The following is a 20,708-nucleotide window of genomic DNA, read 5'->3' as shown; positions in this document are numbered from 1 at the left end:
CCGGGCTTCACATTGTAGTGGTAGTAATAGCTGTGGGGGGAGAACAGAGTCGCCTCAGAGCTGGGTGAAAAGCTACCCCTCTTATCCACGAGTGTCAGGATTTAAAACGGGACAGGATATTTTTAAGAAGCAGAAACAAAGTGTGTTCGCTGTTTATTTCTTTCACTCGCTTCCTGTCATCTCCTGCCAAAGCTGTTTAGCGGCAGCATTGTCACTCCTCTCTTTGCCACCGGCTCCACGCTCGCACTACTTCTTCCTGCTTGTTTTCTTTATCTTTAAACAATACCTGCGTTTTACAGTAGCAGCACTTTTTTAGCTGTGTCTTTATTTTTTTCCTCCTCTTTTTTTTTGGCATCATCACTTTTGTTGGCAGTTGTCTTCAATAGTTAATGCCTCCATGAAAAGGGGTGACAAACGCTGAGCAGAGAGGGGAGTTGGAGTTCTGCAAGGCAATTTGTCCTTTTTACTGCGTTAACCACAGACGCCCTGTGACATGTGACGTCGCGGCTCTCACGTCAGCTGGGCGGACGGTCGTCCTTCGGAGGCCCGTGGAGCACCGACTGTTAACCTTTCGTGTTCAAGGTTTCATTCATAAACTTTCGTTTTCTGCATCTTCTCAGGTTTAAACAGCAGGTCATTGTGCTCCAGTGTACATGGAAATATTTTTGTCACAAGGATGCCTCATGTCCAAGACAACGCACGTAAACTGATGCTTCAACTAAACAGCTGCATCAAACATGTCTCATCGTGTGACAGCAGCCTTACAGTGTGTAAAGGCCACACATACAGACGTGCACACTGATCTGCACAAAGACGTCATATACACAAACAGCAGTGATCTGCTAGCGCAGCATCAGTGGTTAACAGCTGTCAGCGTGTCTCGAGTTTTTAATTTAACCTGTATTGATCGGTTTACTTCAAACATACAAATACAACAAATACATTATAAACAGGGGAAAAAACAACATTCCGTTGCCAGTAATTACTCTTTGTGTCTCATAATCTACGTGTTCGAAAAGGTGTAGGATGAAGCTCAGACAACATTTAACAGGACGTCCAGTGAGATCAAAACCGTTTCCAGTTTGGGAATAATGTGTGTGGTTTAGGACCCCAAAGAACTGATGGCAGGCAGGGATCAGACAGAAACACGATTTTACTGAAGGTGAAAACAAGCACGCACAGAAAACAGGATGAGACAAGGAACTACGACAAACCGAGGGAATAAATACACAAGAGGAGACGAGGGAAAGGGGAGACACCTGGGAACCACACACAACTGAACTAAATCTGACAAGACCTGGGAAGTGATGTAAAAACCAGGCGTGAGGACACATCACTATCAAACAACTACACAGGAAGTAACTACACAGGGAGTAACTACACAGGGAGTATCTACACAGGGAGTAACTACACAGGGAGTAACTACACAGGGAGTAACTACACAGGGAGTAACTACACACTTTGGACACAGTCAACTGGAGAGAGGATCAGGAGGCGCACAGCAACAGCCACCTCGTGGTGCTTTATACTGAAAGGTAATACAGAACAAGCAACAGTTATTTTCTAATTAGTCTTATTTTTTTATTTCATTTTGACTTTTTGTTTTTAAGTTTCATTTAGTTTTTATTACTTGAAAATGTTCACTTGCAGTTTGGGTTTTTTCAGGCTTAGTTTTAGTGTTTTAAAATTATTCGTGTACAGAACAACTTAATGAAAGACAACATTCAGGAAAATAAATAAAATGTTAAAACACTTATTGTTACTTATTGTTTTCACAGCAGGGACTCGTAGTGTTGTAGACGTCCACAGTCTTGATAACATGTCCGTCAAAGCGTCATTGGGCAGGTCGCGCTAACATTTTGCACCAAATCAACAAACACTGAAATTATACTTTTATGTTGTTTCAGCTCACAAAGTAATTTTATTTTAGTCAACTAAAATTACTTTTTTCATGTAATTTTAGCATTTTAGTTAAGACCAGTGTTGGTCAAGTTACTTGAAAAATGTAATCAGTAACTAATTACTTATTTTCAAAAGTAATTAATTACTTAGTTACTTAGTTACTTTTTAAAAACACGATTTACACCCTGAATAGGTGATAAAGCGATAGATCTTTCAGCCCAATTCTACTTTTTCTGCATAATCCATCATACAAAATGTAATCAAATGGAAAAGTCTCTTTTTAAAACTTGTTTTATTAGTTTTAATCTTTTAACTTTATGCATCAAGCAAAAATTTAATTATCTGCAACTAGGGCTGCCACAAACGATTATTTTGATAGTCGACTAGTCACCGATTATTTATGCGATTAGTCGACTAATCAGATCATCATCCACTGGACGTAAAACTACAGCTTATTGCACCAGCAGCATCTGCTCTTATATAACTATCATTAGCTTACAGCTTTAAGCTTTTAAGGTGCTAACTAAAAATAAAGACAAGATGATAGTTTATTCAATTTTAATGAAATTTGCAGATTGTTTCGGTGAAGTTTAATAAACTCCTTGCTATCTAAAATATAACAGGACACCGGAGTAAATTCTCCAGCATCTCACACTTCTGATAATCAGCTGTCTGCTTGACGTTTATTCAGCTGTGTAAAAACTATAACTTTAATCTCAGCCAAACCGATTTACTCAGGAACAAATAAAATACTAAAAAAAAAAAAACAACAACAACATTTTTAATTTATCTAAGTGACTCATATATATTTAACCTGAGTCGCGAAAGACAGCGGTGGGTTTGAAAACAATTTGCCGGGAGTCCGGTGTTCTCACGGCGCTAGTGAGCCTAGCCCCCGGCTCGCTAACGAGCTAGTGGGTAACAGACGTCTCCGAAAACGTCGGAGCGCTTTTGAAAATATGTGGTGTCCTGATAAACTGAGCAGATATTTGAGGTTTACACAGCTACATTCTCGCATGAAAATATGTTAAACGTTTATTTTGTGACCCAGAAAGAATAATAAGAGTAATATTAAAACTAACTAGCTACCGCCATTGTTGGAAACTAAGCTGGGCCGCGCTATGAATTCTGGGACGCTGCTTCTTCTTCTTCGGGGTTTAACGGCCGCTGGCATCCTTGTACATGCAGTGCTGCCATCTTCTGTTTCAGTCCGTTATTACACTCTTAAATCCTGCTATTATTCCTGCGTCTTTTGCGATCTTACAAAGCTTCAAACGACACGTCGACTATTAAATCAGTCGTCGACGATTTTGATAGTCGACGTAATCGTGACTAGTCGACAAATCGTGGCAGCCCTATCTGCAACATTCTCTGACTGGAAGAAATTAGTTTAACATTTAAACCTATTTTCTGCACATTCCAGCACATAAGATAAAATATTTTGTGTGTTTACACTCAGTCTTTCAAATAGATGCAAGTAAAACACAGCAGAAAATAAATAAAGTCAAAGACTCAGCGGTCCTGTTGCTCTATTTTCACCTGTAAAGCAGGAGTGAGGCAGGCGGAGGTTTACCCTGGTGCAGGTGTGCCGCGGTCAGTGGAAGGATACGGCTGTGTCTCTGTGAGTTTCCCATTACGTCGTAGCTACTCGGTGCTTGTTTGGAAGTTTAGGGTTTTTTTCGCTGTAAAAAGAAGTTTTCTTCCCACGCACAGCGGACACTAATGTTTTTGTCACTTTTTATGGAATCAAACTCAAAGTAAGGTCAGTACTTCCACGCTTTAAACGCTGCACGCTCATACTCTCTCCCGCACTCGATATATTATCCATTGTTGATCTGCACACAGCTGTAGTGTTGCCAACTCCTCAGTAAGGAAAATCGCTATTGGTTGTCCTAAAAGTCGCTAGAAGTCGCTAAATGACGTCATCGCCTAATTTGCATAATTGGTCATGCTAATATAATTGTAACCTACGTTGTTGGAGAGAGAAATAACATCGTGGAAGAGACAAAGTGAGTAAAAAACGTCCTAAATGCATTTAGAGTTTATTTAGAACTACAAATTAAATTTCTTTTAGCAATTATTGTTTTTTTTAATGTCACAATTCCAACCCTGCTCCTTTACCCGGGCTTGGACCGGCAAAAGTGACCCGAAATAGGCGCTCTGGTGGAGTTACTTTGTGTGTGTGTGTTTATAAGTAGTTTTAAACCTTGTGATCCACAAAACAGCATAAGAGTAAAAGAAGAACTGACTGCGTTACAGCACCCGCTGCTTGTTGAGAGTAAAAGCGATACGCGCGTTCACGTCTTTTTTTAGCGACTTTTTTTAGAGAAAAAGTCGCTAAGGGGTCTGAAAACTCGCTAAATATAGCGACAAAGTCGCTAAGTTAGCAACACTACACAGCTGTTGTCACGAACGTCGCACTCGCTTACGTCACAGTCATGAGACATTCTCGCAAAAAAATCACGGTTTTAGTAACGCAGTAACGCAGCGTTCCTACGGGAAAGTAACGGTAATCTAATTACCGTTTTTGCAATAGTAATCCCTTACTTTACCTGAAAAAAGTAATCGGATTACAGTAACGCGTTACTGCCCATCTCTGGTTAAGAGTAATAAACTGGGGAAGCACTGGTATGAAGGAAAAACTCCCTTTTAACAGGGAGAAACCTCCAGGAGAACCCGGCTGAGGGAGGGGCGGGGCCATCTGCCGTGACCAGTTGGGGGTGAGGCGAGGACGACAGGACGTGGGGAGATGATTATTGGGTTACCCCGCGTGGCCTTTTTATCCAGCTGTACTCGTGCCAACATTTAACTCAAATAAAATAAAACCGAGCCTTTAAATGTGTGAAACTATTCTTTAAACTAAACTAAGCGATAATATTCTCAGTGTCTGTTAGCCTGCCGAGGCTTTCAGGGATGTGTTATTGAGACTCTGCTTTCTAAAGGGTCTGTGTTTTTAGTGTAACACTCATTTCCAGTCCTCCTTAAAATGATCATTAAAAAGACTAAAACTAAACTGAAACACAAAAATTCACTCTGGAAAATAAACCGAATTACAAACTAAAAGTCCAAATGACACAAAAATAAGAACGAATTAGCAATAAGCATAATAACTGGTTTCCTCTCAGTTACACTAGCTGTCGTTCAGTATTTAGTAGCTGTTTGGATGTTGGGTAAAGCGAGACGGCTCACTGTCACATCAGAGCGATGAAGGTCCTCTGACGTGTCAGAATTTTCCTATGAACTCAGAACGACGTTTCCATAAAACCAAAGTTACAGACATGATCATGGACGCTGCAGAAATAAAACATGAATCTGCAGGTGAGAGAAAAATCTCAGCGCCTGCATCTTTATTTCAACAGGAAATTCGTTTTAGTTTTCTATGATTTTTTTCATGCAGCATCACGTCCACACTGTAGTGACTAAATCATCACACGGCACATGACTCATGCACAAAACACAAGCATTTAGTGGGTTCTACATTTGTGAGGTGCTTTGCAGCTTTTTTATTGTTTGCTTTGTTTCATTAGTGCCGTCCTCTCGGCTGCAGCTTTGCTTATACGTAAACTTAACTGGATCTAATAAAGATTGTCGTACTTCCATTTTCCACACAGAAACACTCCGTACTTCATCATTTAGCAGCATGCTGTCTCTGCCTTTTGTGCATTTAGTCTTATGATGAAACAGAAACGGATCAGTTTTCTAACTCCTCGCTCTCTGTCGCTAACGGCCAAATGTATCCGATTTAAACTGTGGCTTTAAAAACAGCCTCAAAAGAAGAAGCTCGTGCTGTGGTCAGTCAAAAAGATCTGTCAGTAACATTTTCCTTGTAATTAAAGGCGTGTTTTCTTCGTGTGAGTATTTCCCGTGTGTCTTTGTGTTGTGTTGCACTAAATTAAAAATCTTTGGCTGTTGTTTGCCTGTCACGACAGCGTGCTCAGAACCTCGAGCTTCACGAAACGTGTTTATTTTTATTTTTTATAGACTTAATTGAGAAAAGAGTTGAATTAATGATGAAAATAATTGTTAATTGAAGCTTTACGAGTGTTTGTTATCCAATCACACGCAGGACTCGTTGTACATTTTGATGTGATTGTTTGCAGACTGATTGCAGAGACCTGATCCAGAGTCAGCGTTAATATCACAGGCAGTTGGAAAATCCTTTAAGACATAAATCTAGGGGGGATGAGAGGAGCTGGATCGGTTACTGGATGATATTAGCGCCGACCTCCTCCTCAGAATTCTCCAGTTATTTTAAGCTGCGTTTGAAATGTTCAGCGTGTTCGTGTCGTTTCGGGACCTTTGTGTTCATATTTGGAGAAACGGGTTCAGCCTTTATTCAGGTGACGCTTCAGACGGAGACAACGACGCTTCCTGTGGAAGCGGGAACGCTGTTAGCGCCGCAGAGAAGTGCGAGCACAAAATAGTAACCCTGATATCCATGAGCAAAGAAGTAAGTGGTGACTGTGAAGCCGTGGCATTTGAATGACACATTGATGGCCGCAGCTCCTGCGTGGCATGCCAAGAGTCCAGAAGATAGAACCAGTCTGGATCGGAGCGGGCCAAGAGCTTAGTGGGGAGTCCACAAACTGCTCAAAGCTGACATTTGTGCCTCCAGGAGGTATGCAAACAGGGATAGACAGACAGTTAGCCAGCAACACACACACTCACACACACACACTGCTTCCCCCGCCCTGCAATTGTCCTCATCTTTCTATCAATTTCATTTAATTGTTTTTCCATCGCTGATGTTGTTCGTTGTTCCTCGTCCTGCGTTCCCGAGCTGAGACCTGTCTCAGGTTTGTGTCGGCGACGGCGAGGAAAGTGCTGATGTGCCGCACATCGTTTTTCTCCAGATAGCGGCAGAGTTCATTTAATGGGTGCGGGTTCTTGTTAAATCACGCAGACTGATTGCTTTTATGTTCTACAGCACTGACTTTTCTATTTCACCACAAAATAAACAGAGTGTTTAAAAGTGGAGAGCACCCGAGTCGTGCAGCGTGCGCTCGGAGGAGTAGGCCGCATGTGACGTCCTCAAATCCAGCTTCTGATGTAAGAGCTGGAAACAGGAATTAATGGTGTCTCGCTCTGGATCCTCGACCCGACGCTCAAATACGACTTTAATACACTCCCATAAACGCTGAGTCGGGGTCTCACTCGTGCCCTGCTGTGAACATTTTAATATCTGGAGGACACTAATCACGTGTACCTCACACGCTTTCTGTCATCACGTTAGCTGGTGTGGAGCGTTTGGACTCCAGCAGCAGGAGAAAAATGTAAGAGCTGCTCATGTCCACCGGGGTGTTTTTCAGAATAATCCTTCTTTATCTGATCCTGGGCCTCAGCTCATCCTCTGATTGGCTGCTCGTTGCAGACAAAAGGTTTGAACAGCAGATGGGTGGAGCTTCTGTGAGACCGTATAATGACACGTGGTGTTGTCCAGATTCAAGAGTAGAACAACTGAGCGTTGGGAGCAGTCTGAGCTTTTGTCTCACAGGATTAGCTTGTTACAAACTTTACACATCAAGCGTGTTTCCAAAAAACGGCACAAAAGTCTGAATTTTGTGGATGCAAACTTGTTGTGTAACATATGTTCACACTGAAGGTGAAAGTTTTTGTAAATTAAGTTTAAAAATACTTTCACACTCACCTGTTCTCTGCTGCTCACGTCCATCCATGTTCATCACTGGATGAAGTTACAACATTTATTTTTCTGATCATTTTTTGGATCTGAATAAACAGACCAATCAGAACGCTGCATTTGGCAACAAATGTGCTTTTAGCTGAAAGCGTGCGCCGGTGCTGAATATACAGATCGTAATAAAAATAATGACCAATGTTTTCCTTCAGACACACAGCTGTGGCTGCTCCGTGTCCGTCTGCCAACAGGAGCTCAAACTGTCCGACTGACAACACGGACGAAAGCTTCGACTCCGGGATCGAACCAGGAAACCCTCCCTGCTGCTCCCTGCTCCTCAGATTCAATTCAATTTTCACAACAGCAGTCGCCTCAATGCGCTTTATATTCTTAGGTAGACCCTAAAAGTGGGGAGGAAAAACTCCCTTTTAACAGGAAGAAGCCTCCGGCAGAACCAGGCTCAGGGAGGGGCGGGGCCAACTGCTGTGACCGGTTGGGGTGAGAGAAGGAAGACAGGATAAAGACACGGATTAATCCTGAATTTCCGTTTCTTCCTTTTCTGGTTCAGAACCATCAGGACCAGCTCATCATCGCAACACGTTCGCCAAAGCGTTCGGTGCGTATTCATGTTACACGGTGAGTTCATCTGCTGAAAATGTGAATTTTGTGTTGCAAAGGCCCAGTTTGTGCTCAAAACGCCTGTGAAACAAAAATGAATCCCACAAATTCATCCTGTGAAGCTGTGGTTGAGCAGCTACATTACAAATAAGTTAATTTAAAAAAATAGTTTTAACACAAAATATTCACGTGAATTTTACACCTCTTGTCTAAAGGCTGTGAATGTGACCACCCGGCGCTGGAGCACGACAGGACGTTTGCTGTGACGTGAGACAAACACACTCCTCCAACCACAGCAGGATGGAGGCGTGTGAGTGGGCGTGGTCAGCTGTGGGGGTCAAATTAGAGCGGCACTGGAACTAGCCGAGGTGTTTCACTACAGGGCGGCACTGAGGACCAGCGGTTCCCCCGTGCAGTGATACCAATGGTGGGTTAACTGGTGACTCTGAGAGGGCCATACGGGAATGTGAAAGGTCACCTGATCAGGGCGTACTCGCCCTGCGGTGCTGAACTGGGTGACCGCGGCTCACGACTGTGGTCATGTGATCACATAACTGCAGCCATGATTATCATGGCAGTGACTCGACTTCAGGGCGTTTTGTTCAGGCCACTTTGCTCCCGTGGCGTCTCCAGAAGTTCTGCAGGTGTGCTCATGCACAGAATCACAGATGAGAGCAGACGTGCAGCTGGAGCAGTCGCCTCCTCACAGCTGCAGCCGTGCTCGCAGCCAGTGGCTGCACGCTGCCAGAGATCGGCCTTTTCAGCACAGTAACGAGCAACGAACGCATCATCTCTCTTCCTGCTGATCGTGCGCTCTGGTTCCCTAAACTGACTCAGGTGCAGCAGAACCGAACCAGCCTGGCGCACGACACGGGCCCGCCTCGTGTTGTGCAACTTTACGCTGCGTAGAACGTGGACCGGGCGGGATGCGACGGAGCGGATCTGTGAGATCAACAGAAGTGTTCCAGGCGGCACTGACGACTTTCAGAAGGACGCTTTCCAACAAAATTATGCAGTGCGCCATCAAAGTGGTATGCATCCACTTTAACAAGGACTCTTTGTTTTATTCTGTTGCTCTCCATGTGTCATTAACTTAAATGCCCTATAAATACCATCGAAATATTAAATTGGCATTACTCTGCCATATTTTTATCATCTCTGAGGCTGTTTCTGCTGCTTTTATAGCGCGAGGGAGTGAAAGGAAAGAAGAAAAGAAGAACTGAGGCTCTGCCAGCTTCTTTTTCGTCTCTGCAACAGTCTGATGGTGAGTTCTGTTCATTTCACTCAGGGCACTTTGTGTTGATGGCTTACTGTGCACATAAGAAGCGTGCGGTGCAGGAAATAATTGTTCTTTTCATGGTAAGAAAGGCCATATCAATTAAGGGTAAACAGTCTCCTTAGTTATTACAGTACATCTCAGTGGTGTGCCTTCGTCTGTGTTCCCCTGCTTCCTCCACTCGGTCCACAATCTGTATTTAAGCCTTGTGATGTTCTGAGCAGCTTTTCAAATAAAAACACTCACAATATCTGCTTATTTGTGACACTCCGTGTAAAGGCTGCGCAGGGAAACCGAGGAGATGACGTTTTTTTAAACGTCTTCAAAGAAACTCTCGATTTTCTTCTTTAAAACGCTTCTTTGAGCGTCTCGTGATTTAACCAATTACACAGCAGCAACAGTCAGCCCGCGTCTTTGTTTCTCAGAAGCTTCCGGCCGTGTGCTGCAGGCCTATTATTTCTCATTGCCTGGGGACTTTAACTTAAAAGGAAGCTGTCATATTATAAAGAAGAAGAGTAGCCGCGGGTCATCGGGGTGCACGCCGATATTTGAAATACAAACACGTATGCTTCTTCACTGCCAGACGAATTTCCACTGTTCCTGCCCACCACACGGCTTTTAAGTCTAAATCCATGTTAGGCGTGACTGCGAATGTTCACGTGCGTTTTATTATGTATGTGCGTCGCAACCGTTCAACGGGCCCGTCATTCGACATCCGGCGATGCTCGGCCGATGGCCCGCGCTGGCAGCTGGTGGTGGTACAGAACTGCCTGCCCGTCATATTGACAGTTAAAACTATAAATCATACACCTTTCATTGTTTCAAAGAGAAAACATAATGGTACACAGCAGTCTGGGAAATGTACACCATGATTATGTGATAGATTTAAAAGGCAACAAAGAACCAGGAAATGCTGCGATTGAGGAAAATATCATTCATCAAGGTCCTGCGCTCTCCTGCTGGTGGAGCCTTTATTACTTTCTCTTCATGCAGGAAGTGGGAAATAAACTCCCCACCGTCCTCCTGTGCCATCGCGCTCTCACCGCACTTTGTGAAATAAAACGAGCGATCCACGTGCACACAGGGAATCTCCTCCACTTCAGAGGTAAGTGTAGTCGGCATCGTTAGGGTGGTGGTGCGGCTTTTTTCCTGGTAGGTTAAAAACATGTTGCTGGTTCAAGTTTGGGCAGTGACATGTGAAAGTTCAGAGAAATCACAGTTTGAATTCTTTCCTTTCCTCGCATGACTGACGTGAGGAAAGCGCAGTCGCGTCTATTTCTGAATGTTTCATGTTTTTTTATTGGCTTGGCTTCCTGCACAGAGCTGCGCGTGTGCAGGATACTGCTGAATGGCATGCTGGGTAATATTAGCTAGCTAGGTAGTCGTCTGCCACCAGCTGAGAGGCGTTATTGCTGATTTTTTCCTGTCTGAGGTCACTCCTGGCTGTGGGCGGGGCTTAACAATGAGCCAGGTGAAGGTGGCGTAACACTGCGGGCTAACAGAATGAGATCCTTTCAGCTGCTGACTTTGGCAGCATACATAAAATCTGCACTGGCAACAAATGAAATGTAAAAAATGACAAAAATAAAGACAAACTAAAGTAGAAATCAAAACATTTACAATTTTTCAAAACTAAAGTCTTGTTAAATGAAAATATTTCAATCATCAAAAGCATAAAAGAAAAATGTGAACAACAGTAAAGCGACAGCCGGCGCATCGGCGCCGTGCTGACATGTCACCAACATGTTTGATTGCAGGGACTCTGCTCTGGTCTTGCTTGTGTTTTCTGGTCAGTACGAAGCTACGAGGACGTGTGACTCCTGGAATAGTCCGTGCTGGTTGTTGTTTGAGCGCTCAGTCTCTGTATCGTGTCTAACACAGGAGGAGTGGCACGGAGGTGCAGTGGCTAGCGCTGTGGTCCTGGGTTCGGTTCCCTCAGTACTCCGCCTTCCTCCTGGGTGTCCTGTGTCTCTGTGGTAGCGTGTGATGCACTGGCGACCTGCCCAGGTATACCCACCTCTCACCCTATGACAGCTGGACAGCCCCCCGCCCCCGTGACCCTTAAACGGGAGAAAATGGGTGGATGGATGTTAGAACCGGGTCGTCTATCGGGAGGTCGTATGTCAGTAGCAAAGAGATGATCATTACCACTTTATTATAGTTAATGGATGAAGAGGAGTGATAGTGTTTCACGATGGCGTTGGCCTTTGACCCCTCTCGTGTACGCAGCTGGATCAAGATGAGTGGTCTGACGGCTGCGAGTGGGAGGAGGAGAGTCTGCGAGATAATGAGAGCGCAGCCTAAAATCATGTACAATATGTAATTTTATGTCGAAACAGTGATTTATGAAGATTTCAGCTGCGCTGATGATGCCCTTCTCTGATTAGTTCATAATGTTTGATTCAGATGGTTTAAAGGAGGCACTGATATCTCATCCTGACTGTAAAACATTCACAGTATGTTCTATGGAAATAAACCCGTTCAGGCTGTTTTTCCTTTATTAAAGTCATATCTGGTGTGATGAGTACCTTCTGTTGGCCAGTGCTAACTAATGTTTGCTATAAATACTGCTGTGCTTCTGGCATCACTGAGTCAATACATCACTGATCTGTTATTTAATTATACTTTATTTGAGCATCAGTATCATTTCCATAACCCTGTATCTGCCCTGATCAGAGTGGCCGCTCTTTACTGAAAGTTCTGCTTTAAGTAAATCCTCAGCACTACTGTAGAGACATTAAATATATTTATGGATTTATTCATTTTGTTTTTATTTAATTCCTTTTGCCTGTGTGGAGCGGACGTGCACGCTCTCAGATTTAATTCAAGTTTGAGCTATTTGCATGTGACACGAGTCTTCCTGCTGTGCTGTTTATCGTACTGTACTTATATTCACTGCTTTATATCTTTTTTTATATATAAAGTAAATGGCTGGGACAGACTCCATCCATCCATCTCTTCAGCTCTTCAAATAAAACCATCGCAGACGCTTTCAAGAAATCCTGAAATAAATAGAAGGTTGGAGGTTAGCCTATAATTAGCTAAGACAGCTGGGTCAAGTGATGGCTTTTTACGTGGTTTAATTACCGCCACCTTAAAGGCCTGTGGTACTGTGGTTGCCTGTTAATAGAGATAAATTGAGCTTATTTAAGACTGACGTATTAATGAATGATTAGACTTGTGTGAATGGTTTTGTCTAAAAAGGGATGTGGTCTAAAAAAGAAGAAAAATATAAAGTTTGGATTGAGTTTGATTTATTTGTAGCTGGTCTGGGGACAGATACCAGGTTTTTAGGGTTATTCTGTTGAAATAAATAATAAAGGTCTGTATTAAAATGAGTTGCAGGTCCATGCCTATTGTAAACAGTAATTAGATTGTGGGAACAAACCTGAGAGTGGCTCAATGGGACCAGTTGCCTGAGGGATGGTGCTTGACTGGGGACATGGCGGCTGGGTTGTTTGCTGACAACGTACGAGAACCTGCTCTGTAAGGGTGTAGTCCGGCCTTCCAGTCAAGTCCTAAAGTTGTCTGTAAATGTCACCCTGTAGTCGCTGCGACCTGACGACAGGCGAGTGAACCGAGACCGAGAATAGGAGAGTGTGACGGTTCAGAGACTCAAGGACCGTCGAGAGATGGACAAAGTCTTGTTTAGCATCAGATACTGATACCAGATATTATTTGTTCAACTTAGGATGGTCCTGTATAATCTCTGGGATTTTACCAGCTAATACCAAGCATCAGGGACAGAGTATGTTAATGCCGTCTTCGTCCTGGAGTCTCCTGCAGTCACGGCTATGCAGGTCACAGAGCGACCTGGCTGTGGATGGATTGCGAGGCGGTGCGGGAGAAAAGCCAAGACCAAGATGAACGCAGGTTTCCTGGTGGAATTCCCTGCATTTTTAACGCAATTATCTGACCAATAACAAGACGACGGGAAATTCTAGAACGTTACTTATGAAGAGGTATCTGCGTCTGCGGGGATACCAAATATCACTTCAAATCAGCGATGCAGCCACCGTCCGATTAACGATTAGGTCGTGCCTTTTAAAGGTGGAAAGCTGACGAGCGGCGTGAGAAACGTCCTCGCAGACTTAACTTCCAAGTGTCCGGGGAGAGAAGAAGGTCGCGGATTAGAAGCGACCTCGGTGTAATCGCTGCATTCCTGTCCCACCATCCAGGCTGCGAGCGTGACTGACTGCTGCCAAGTGTGGCCTTATGTTTTCTGTCACCGTGCCAGCTGCAACATCCTCTGATACATTCTTAAGCACACATCAGACACAGTCAAATATTAATCTGCCGTGCTCGCTGGCCAAACAACATCTGTCTCAAAACATGAACTTACATTCTCAGTTTGTCTTTTTTGGCTTGCAAAAATATGCCCCTGCATCTTTAGAACATCCATCCACACAGCGATGCGTATGTTTGCGCAGTTATTTACCAATTCATAAAAATTCAAATACTCGGAATAAAATGTAGCAAACAGAGGAGCAACCATAAGCATGAAAACACATCAGATTTATTCTGCCTGCCTTGTTTACCGGTTCACGGAACACTGCATGCAAACAGAATGCAAATGCTTCTGATTGAATCAGGTGATGCCGAGGTAATTGTATTTGGAGAAATGTCCAAGATTTTTTTTTCATCATTATCAGTGGGGGGTTTTCTTTATGAAATCCATCTTAAACAAAAGCTATCATCACTCCCGAGCCTTGTGATCTTCCTTTGTCACATGCGGATGTGGATGCGTCTTTAATTTCCTTTCAATTAAAAGTAAATATACGCCTTTATTTTTTTCCCCCACTGTGAAATCCAAACAAGAGGAGTCAACATGAGCAGACAGGTGAGGAATATTCATTTATATTTGCCTGCCATTTTCCTTTTTTTTTTTTTTTTATTGTTGATGCTGATGATGTGATTCAACAGGCAGCGGTGTGCCTGCGTGCCTTCGTGCCTTCCATCAAACACACCCACGAGTTTGTAAGCAGCGGAAAAAAAAGGAAAAGCGGGAGAGGAAAAAAAGAAATCCTCCCTGCCAGCTTGTCTTGTTCAGAGCTGGATGGGATAGACAAACAAACACCAAACAAGCGCAACACAACACAAACTTTACTTCATCATTAAATGGCTGTTAATCCGTGTCTCCCGTGGCTACAGTTGCTTTGATCAGAGCAAAATTGTCACAACTTTTTCCTTTCTTCTCGTCGTCTCGTCGCTCGTAATTGACGGCGGTGTTTCTTATTGACAGTCCCGTTTAAACGCGCCTTACCTGTGCGCCGATGATATATCTGATAGGAAGGCTCATGCTGTTAATTAATTGGTAATTAAAATCATTTTTCCGTTTCTAGCATCAGTCTCGCTGACACTGATGGCGAGTAGCGTTAATGCAAGCCTTTTAATGGTTTTACTGCTTCTGCCTCCATTAATCCTCCTCATGCTCGTGGGTGTTTCTGCCGTAAAGCCGCCCGTCGGTTAGCGGACGCGTTTTGGAGCCTCAGCGTTAGCGATTTTTATTTGTGGAGCCAGAAGAAGGGCCTGAAAAGACTTCTTAGCTAGCATAAGTGGGGTCAGTTGAACACAACACCAGCTAAGACCTAGCAAGTTTTTCGAGGTTTATTAAGGTCCTTTACAGTACTCCGATATCTGTGCTCTAGTCTTCAATATACGCGAGACCCCCCACTCAAGACCAAGAGGAGATACAAGCCTGGCTCCAAGCCCAGATAAACGGAGGGTCATTTGGGCCATACATGCCATACAACACCTTTGGCAAATTAGAGAGAGCCAAAGGTACCTTACCTCAAACCACTCAGGTTAGGGTTAAATGTCTAATGCCACTGTTGACCCTCCGCCTCCACCATGGAGCACCTGATGGACACAGACTTAAATGCATTTGATGTCTTTATTTCATTAATGTTAACAGTTTTCTGCATTTTAAAGCCTCAGTGTTAGCATTGGGGCTGCTGCTGCCATGTTAGAGAGCGGGTAGAGTGCTAAGCTGTCAGCTAATCCTAGCTAGCTTGGTTGTACAGCAGCATCCACAGACTGTATGGGAGCATCACAGATACCTGCTAATCAACTCTCAGGAACATTAAAATATATATTGGATGGCCTGTTTGTACAGTGACCTCACAGCAACCATATTATTGGTCACATGATGTCATTAAAATACTCCAACAGTACAAACACGGTCCAGAAGTCCGGGTCAGGTGAAGCTAGCAGACAGCTAGCAGCTACAGCCGTCTGTGTCACTGTCCGCATGTCAGTCAAAGAGGCCACGCCCCCTATTAATGTGAAGGGGGAAATTATCCAGAGAGACCAAACAGTTTGTGTGTCAGGCTGTAAACATGGTTATTTTTGCTGTAACGTTTTGACACGAGACTGACTCACTGCTGCCTCTGCTGGACGTCAGAGGAACTGCAGCTGTTGGCTCTGTCTGTTTTCAGCCTGGGAGACTGCGGAGTGTTCAGAAGTGCTTTTGTTTCTGTTCATATCATCACTGCTGCTTCTCCCAGTAAATAGTGCTGCTGAGCAGCAAATCCTCTGTGTTTACTCTGTTAAAATCCTTTTGCACGTTTGGCTTCCGTCACACAAACTGCATCCAAACTCGAATCAGTAGTAAAAAAACAACAAGACCAGATTAAATTTTCTCATTTCGCATCAGGAAGGACACTGGTTTACCTTAAGTAATACTGAGTCAAGGACTTGATTGAATTTCACTGATGTCGTTACGAGGTCACATTTCAGTGTGTAATATGATATAAATTTAGTTATCCCCCCTCGGTCGCTCCCTGCCCTGAGCCGGGGACTCTTCTCTGTGCTTTTAGTCTCGTTCCTGCGCTCCACACCACATGATGGATGGTTCCATCCTTTGCAAATGTTTCATTGCATCTGTCATTAGCCAGAGGTGGCACATGCATACTGGAAGAAGATGCATGTGTGTTGGCTGCCGGGCCACACATACAAACGCTGAGAATCAAACCTTGAATCCTCCAGTGCGCCGCTGTCTTTAAGGCTGCGGCAGAGGCCCGGGGTGAGTTATGGAGCGATATGAGCCTCCGCCTTTTCCCCGCTGCTGTTTTGTTGTTTTGACCCTGCGCTACGGGAAGACTTTTTTATTTTTTGAAAAACAGATCCCGGCTGTCCTGGATGGCTTTCAGGGTGGCGTCATGCGAAATGAAAAGAGGTGGCAGATTTTATTGAAGTTTGATTTAAAGAGGGGTGGGGTGGAGTGTGGAGGACACACAGAGGAAGAAAAGGCAGGAGAGGAAGATATCATAAATTATTTTACTCATATCCAGGCCTGCCGATGTATGCTGGTTTGGTAAATAATGCATCGCCTGGGTGCATAATTAGGACAACAACACTATTGTTTCCCCTCTCTCACTCACTCACTCACGCTCCCAGTTAACCGTTGTTGGATTCTTCCTCCTCCCTAATGGATGTGCGGGCCACCTGATTGATCTGCAGAATAAAGGCAGCACACCTTTTCCTTTTTTTAAGATTCACGTTCAGATGTAAATGATATAGGTTATCACACGAATTCTCATTATCATTTAGACACCAAATAAGCAAAGGTAATGTGTCCTAGAACACAGGAGGTGCATCACCCCGGTAATGTTTGTCACCAGCGATGTAGGTTGGCTTCATTACAGTGCAAATGTCCCCGCCACTGATTCTAACGCAATGTGACAAAATGCAAAGCGCTGTTAAAAGAAAAGCAGGAAAGAAGACGGGAGGAGGAGGAGAAGGAGGTCATTATTTAATATACGTGTCTGAGCGCGTGCATGCGCGCGCGTCTTCCTCTCTCGGCTTTCTTCGGCTGCAGATAACACCTTTTGGAAGAACTGCCTTGAAGCATTATCCCCCCAGACATGATACATGGCTAATCTTCAGCTTTGAGCCATTACGCTACATTTATCTGTGACCCCCTCTCTCTTTATATCATTACAGTTAAAGTCCATAAAAGTGTGTTTAGACAAAGATGAAGGCATTACCTGCTCAGAAACCCCAAGTGCTATTAGAGGCTTAGGCCCCTGCCGGTGTGCACTGGATATTAAATATCCTTTATCTTAAACTCGCTCTCTGTCTCGCAGCGCTCAAGGTAAGCTGATATCTCACTCTGCTCTGCCTTATATTGCCATAGGCGTAATAAATACACAGATATCAATGGGCCCAGTTTGTCCCGGTCTCAAACGATTATGTGAGCCCTGCCTCCCCTTTATGTAGTGGGAGTAGCAGGAGAGCTTTAATTTATTTCCCTGGGAAGGTAAGAACAGATATAGTTACAAAGTCAGACACAGTGGAAAGGAAAACACACACAAAGTCACACTGAACGCTCACGGCAATCACCCAACGAGGAGCCGAGTGGGACGCGGGCCATCATATCGCTGCGCAGGACAAAGAGTTGACTTTATTGTCTTAAGGACATGTGTAATACAAACCAGGCCTCCCCCGGTAAAGTCACAATCAGCAGCACGGTCCACACTCGACTGGGTCCTTTTGTGTGTGCTTTCTAACCTGAGCCAAGCTGGTCACGTCACTGTACGCCTGCCTCTTTAAATCTGTGAGGCCATCGCACGGCAGCACAAAGGGACTCCACGTATCCCATTAAAGGAACTTTATGGCTTCTGGTCCGAGGGTGCTGGGATTTTTACCGCTATGTTTCTCTGTCATCTTTCATGCATTTGACACAGTTGCACTCTTTGTGTGCTACTACTGTATACTGTATACAGTACAATACAATACAGCACTGGCAGAAGTACAAACACAGTGTAGGTGACACCGTCTGGGTTCCTGAGGGTCTTCCAGAGTCTCCAAACTTTGTTTCACTGTGTGTTTATGTGTCTCAACACTGTTCTCACATCAGTCTTAAAGTTACAGCGTGTAAACATTTCTCTGTTACATGTTAGTTGGTTGAAGTGTGCCGCGTTTTGTTTTCTTATCCCTCCTGTTCAGTGAATAATTTGGAGGGGCTGTCAGCCAATAGAGATTAAACTTAGGCTACACACCATAACGAGCCGGATCCGCCCCAGAGACTTTCCCTGTCTGCCAAAGGCTCTGCTGCTTACCTCAGCTGTAAATGTCCTGCTTTACTTACTCTGGAAGAGGCTTTAAAACTTTGTGAAAGGAGTCCGATAGGATTTGATGAGACAGACAAGCGCATTTCTGACTGCCATACTGATGTGAGCTGTTGAGGGTATGTGCATGTGTCATTAAGCGCTACTGTTTTTGCTGCTGTGAGCTACTATTAGCATCAGTTAGCTATTTTTAGCCTTTATTAGATGCTGTTTTCGTGCTGTTAGCATCTGTTAGCTATTGTTAGCCTTTATTAGCTGCTGTTTTTGTCCTGTGAGGTACTGTTAGCATCTGTTAGCTATTTTTAGCGTTTATTAGATGCTGTTTTCGTGCTGTTAGCATCTGTTAGCCATTGTTAGCCTTTATTAGCTGCTGTTTTGCTTTCTGTGAGCTATCCGGTCGTTAAGTCTGATGTCACTAGCCGTGTCTGGGCCTAAACTCCGCTGCAGGTCCATATATCAAACGATCACTATGGCATTACTGAGAGTTGAAAAACTGTCTAAAGTCTTTCATCTTTAATAAAATGATCAGCGTTCTGCTCTACCAGGTGTAACAATTGAGTTTATCATCCAGGCATCCATGAAAACGGAATTTATGACATTTAATGGAGTTAGATGTTAGAAGGAAGTTAGCTCGCTAGCTTCTATCTGAATACAATATAGCATGTCCTGACTGCGGGGTTTTGGAAACAAATTCAAACCTAAAGCTCTGTTATCACTTCCAACATAAATGAAGACAGAAAACTAAACAGCAGTGACGTTTGTAGGCTTACTGAAGTTTGGCTAGCTGGTGCTACGTGACCGCTAGCGACACAGCTATTTTAGCATAATATAAACAAGCTAACTTTTTTTCCACTCGATAAAAGTTAACGTGAGTGTTCTCGGTGGTCAGGAACAAATGTAATCGCATGGCAGGATGCTGTAAAAGGACCAAACTTCAGCCAGGAGAACAACTGAGATAATCCATCCACAATACGAGGTTAGTCATTCATATACTGCTGCATGGGTTGGGCTGTAGTTACATCCCAAGGTTTTAAAAACTGAGCTTAAATAAATGATTAGCGGTAATAAAAGCCGAGGGAGGTCAACAGTGATCACTGACTGTTTTAGGAGCTTTTTGAGATTAAATAGAAGAAAATACATAACATTAAACATGTTAAAAACACTAAAGCCATATTAAACGCAGACTACTTTAGGCCCGGAAGTAGGATTCGTCACGTCATCACTTAACGACCGGATTGTTAGTTTCTGTCAGCTATTGTTAGCCTTTATTAGCTGCTGTGAGCTACTGTTAGGTTCTGTTAGCCATCGTTAGCCTTTATTAGCTGCTGTGTTTGCTGCTGTGCACTACTGTTAGCATCTGTTAGCTATTGTCAGCCTTTATTAGCTGCAGTTTTTGCTGCTCTGACCTACTTTTAGCATCTGATAGCTATTGTTAGCCTTTATTAGCTGCTTTTTTGCTTGTTGTGAGCTATTGTTAGTTTCTGTCAGCTATTGTTAGCCTTTATTAGCTGCTGTGAGCTACTGTTAGGTTCTGTTAGCCATCGTTAGCCTTTATTAGCTGCTGTGTTTGCTGCTGTGCACTACTGTTAGCTTCTGTTAGCTATTGTCAGCCTTTATTAGCTGCAGTTTTTGCTGCTCTGACCTACTTTTAGCATCTGATAGCTATTGTTAGCCTTTATTAGCTGCTTTTTTGCTTGTTGTGAGCTATTGTTAGTTTCTGTCAGCTATTGTTAGCCTTTATTAGCTGCTGTGAGCTACTGTTAGCTTCTGTTAGCTATCATTAGCCTTTATTAGCTGGTGTTTTTGTGCTGTGAGCTACTATTAGCGTCTCTTAGCTATTTTTAGCCTTTATTAGCTGCTGTTTTTGTGCTGTGAGCTACTGTTATCATCTCCTAGCTACTTTTTAGCTTTTATTAGTTGCTGTTTTGTGCTATTAGCATCTGTTAGCTATTGTTAGCCTTTATTAGCTGCTGTTTGATCATGTTAGCCTCTACTTACTACTTTTAGCCTCTGTTAGCTAGTGTTAGCCAGCGTTAGTGAAACTGTCTTTGAAGTGGATGTAAAATTGTTGAACTCAGATGCTTAGTGAATAAACTTGATGTGAGAATGTTATCATACTATTTATCAGAGGGATAGCGTGATTTTTATGTCAAACATTAGCTGGCATAATGTTAGCTTATAACCATCTGCTGTTGTTATTTTGCCA

At 43.5% G+C, this 20,708-nt stretch overlaps 1 protein-coding gene and 1 long non-coding RNA gene across 2 annotated transcripts in view; both read left to right on the top strand.

Annotated features, from left to right (window-relative positions):
• The first annotated feature begins 9,005 nt into the window (after positions 1–9,005).
• On the top strand, positions 9,006–10,531 carry LOC143419889 (uncharacterized). Its single transcript, XR_013099911.1, has 3 exons — positions 9,006–9,186; positions 9,341–9,419; positions 10,425–10,531. It is a non-coding gene; the product is annotated as an uncharacterized LOC143419889 (long non-coding RNA).
• Positions 10,532–18,479: 7,948 nt separating this feature from the next.
• The window catches only part of znf536 (zinc finger protein 536), a 199,421-nt gene continuing 197,192 nt past the window's right edge, over positions 18,480–20,708 (top strand). The window contains exon 1 of the mRNA XM_076882350.1: positions 18,480–18,621. The gene's annotated coding sequence lies outside the window, so the exon portion shown is untranslated. The remainder of the gene's footprint in view (positions 18,622–20,708) is intronic.

Source organism: Maylandia zebra, linkage group LG1 (assembly GCF_041146795.1).
Source record: "Maylandia zebra isolate NMK-2024a linkage group LG1, Mzebra_GT3a, whole genome shotgun sequence".
Lineage (NCBI taxonomy): Eukaryota > Metazoa > Chordata > Actinopteri > Cichliformes > Cichlidae > Maylandia > Maylandia zebra.
Note: the sequence above shows the minus strand (reverse complement) of the source record. Positions and strands in the feature narration are given on the sequence as shown.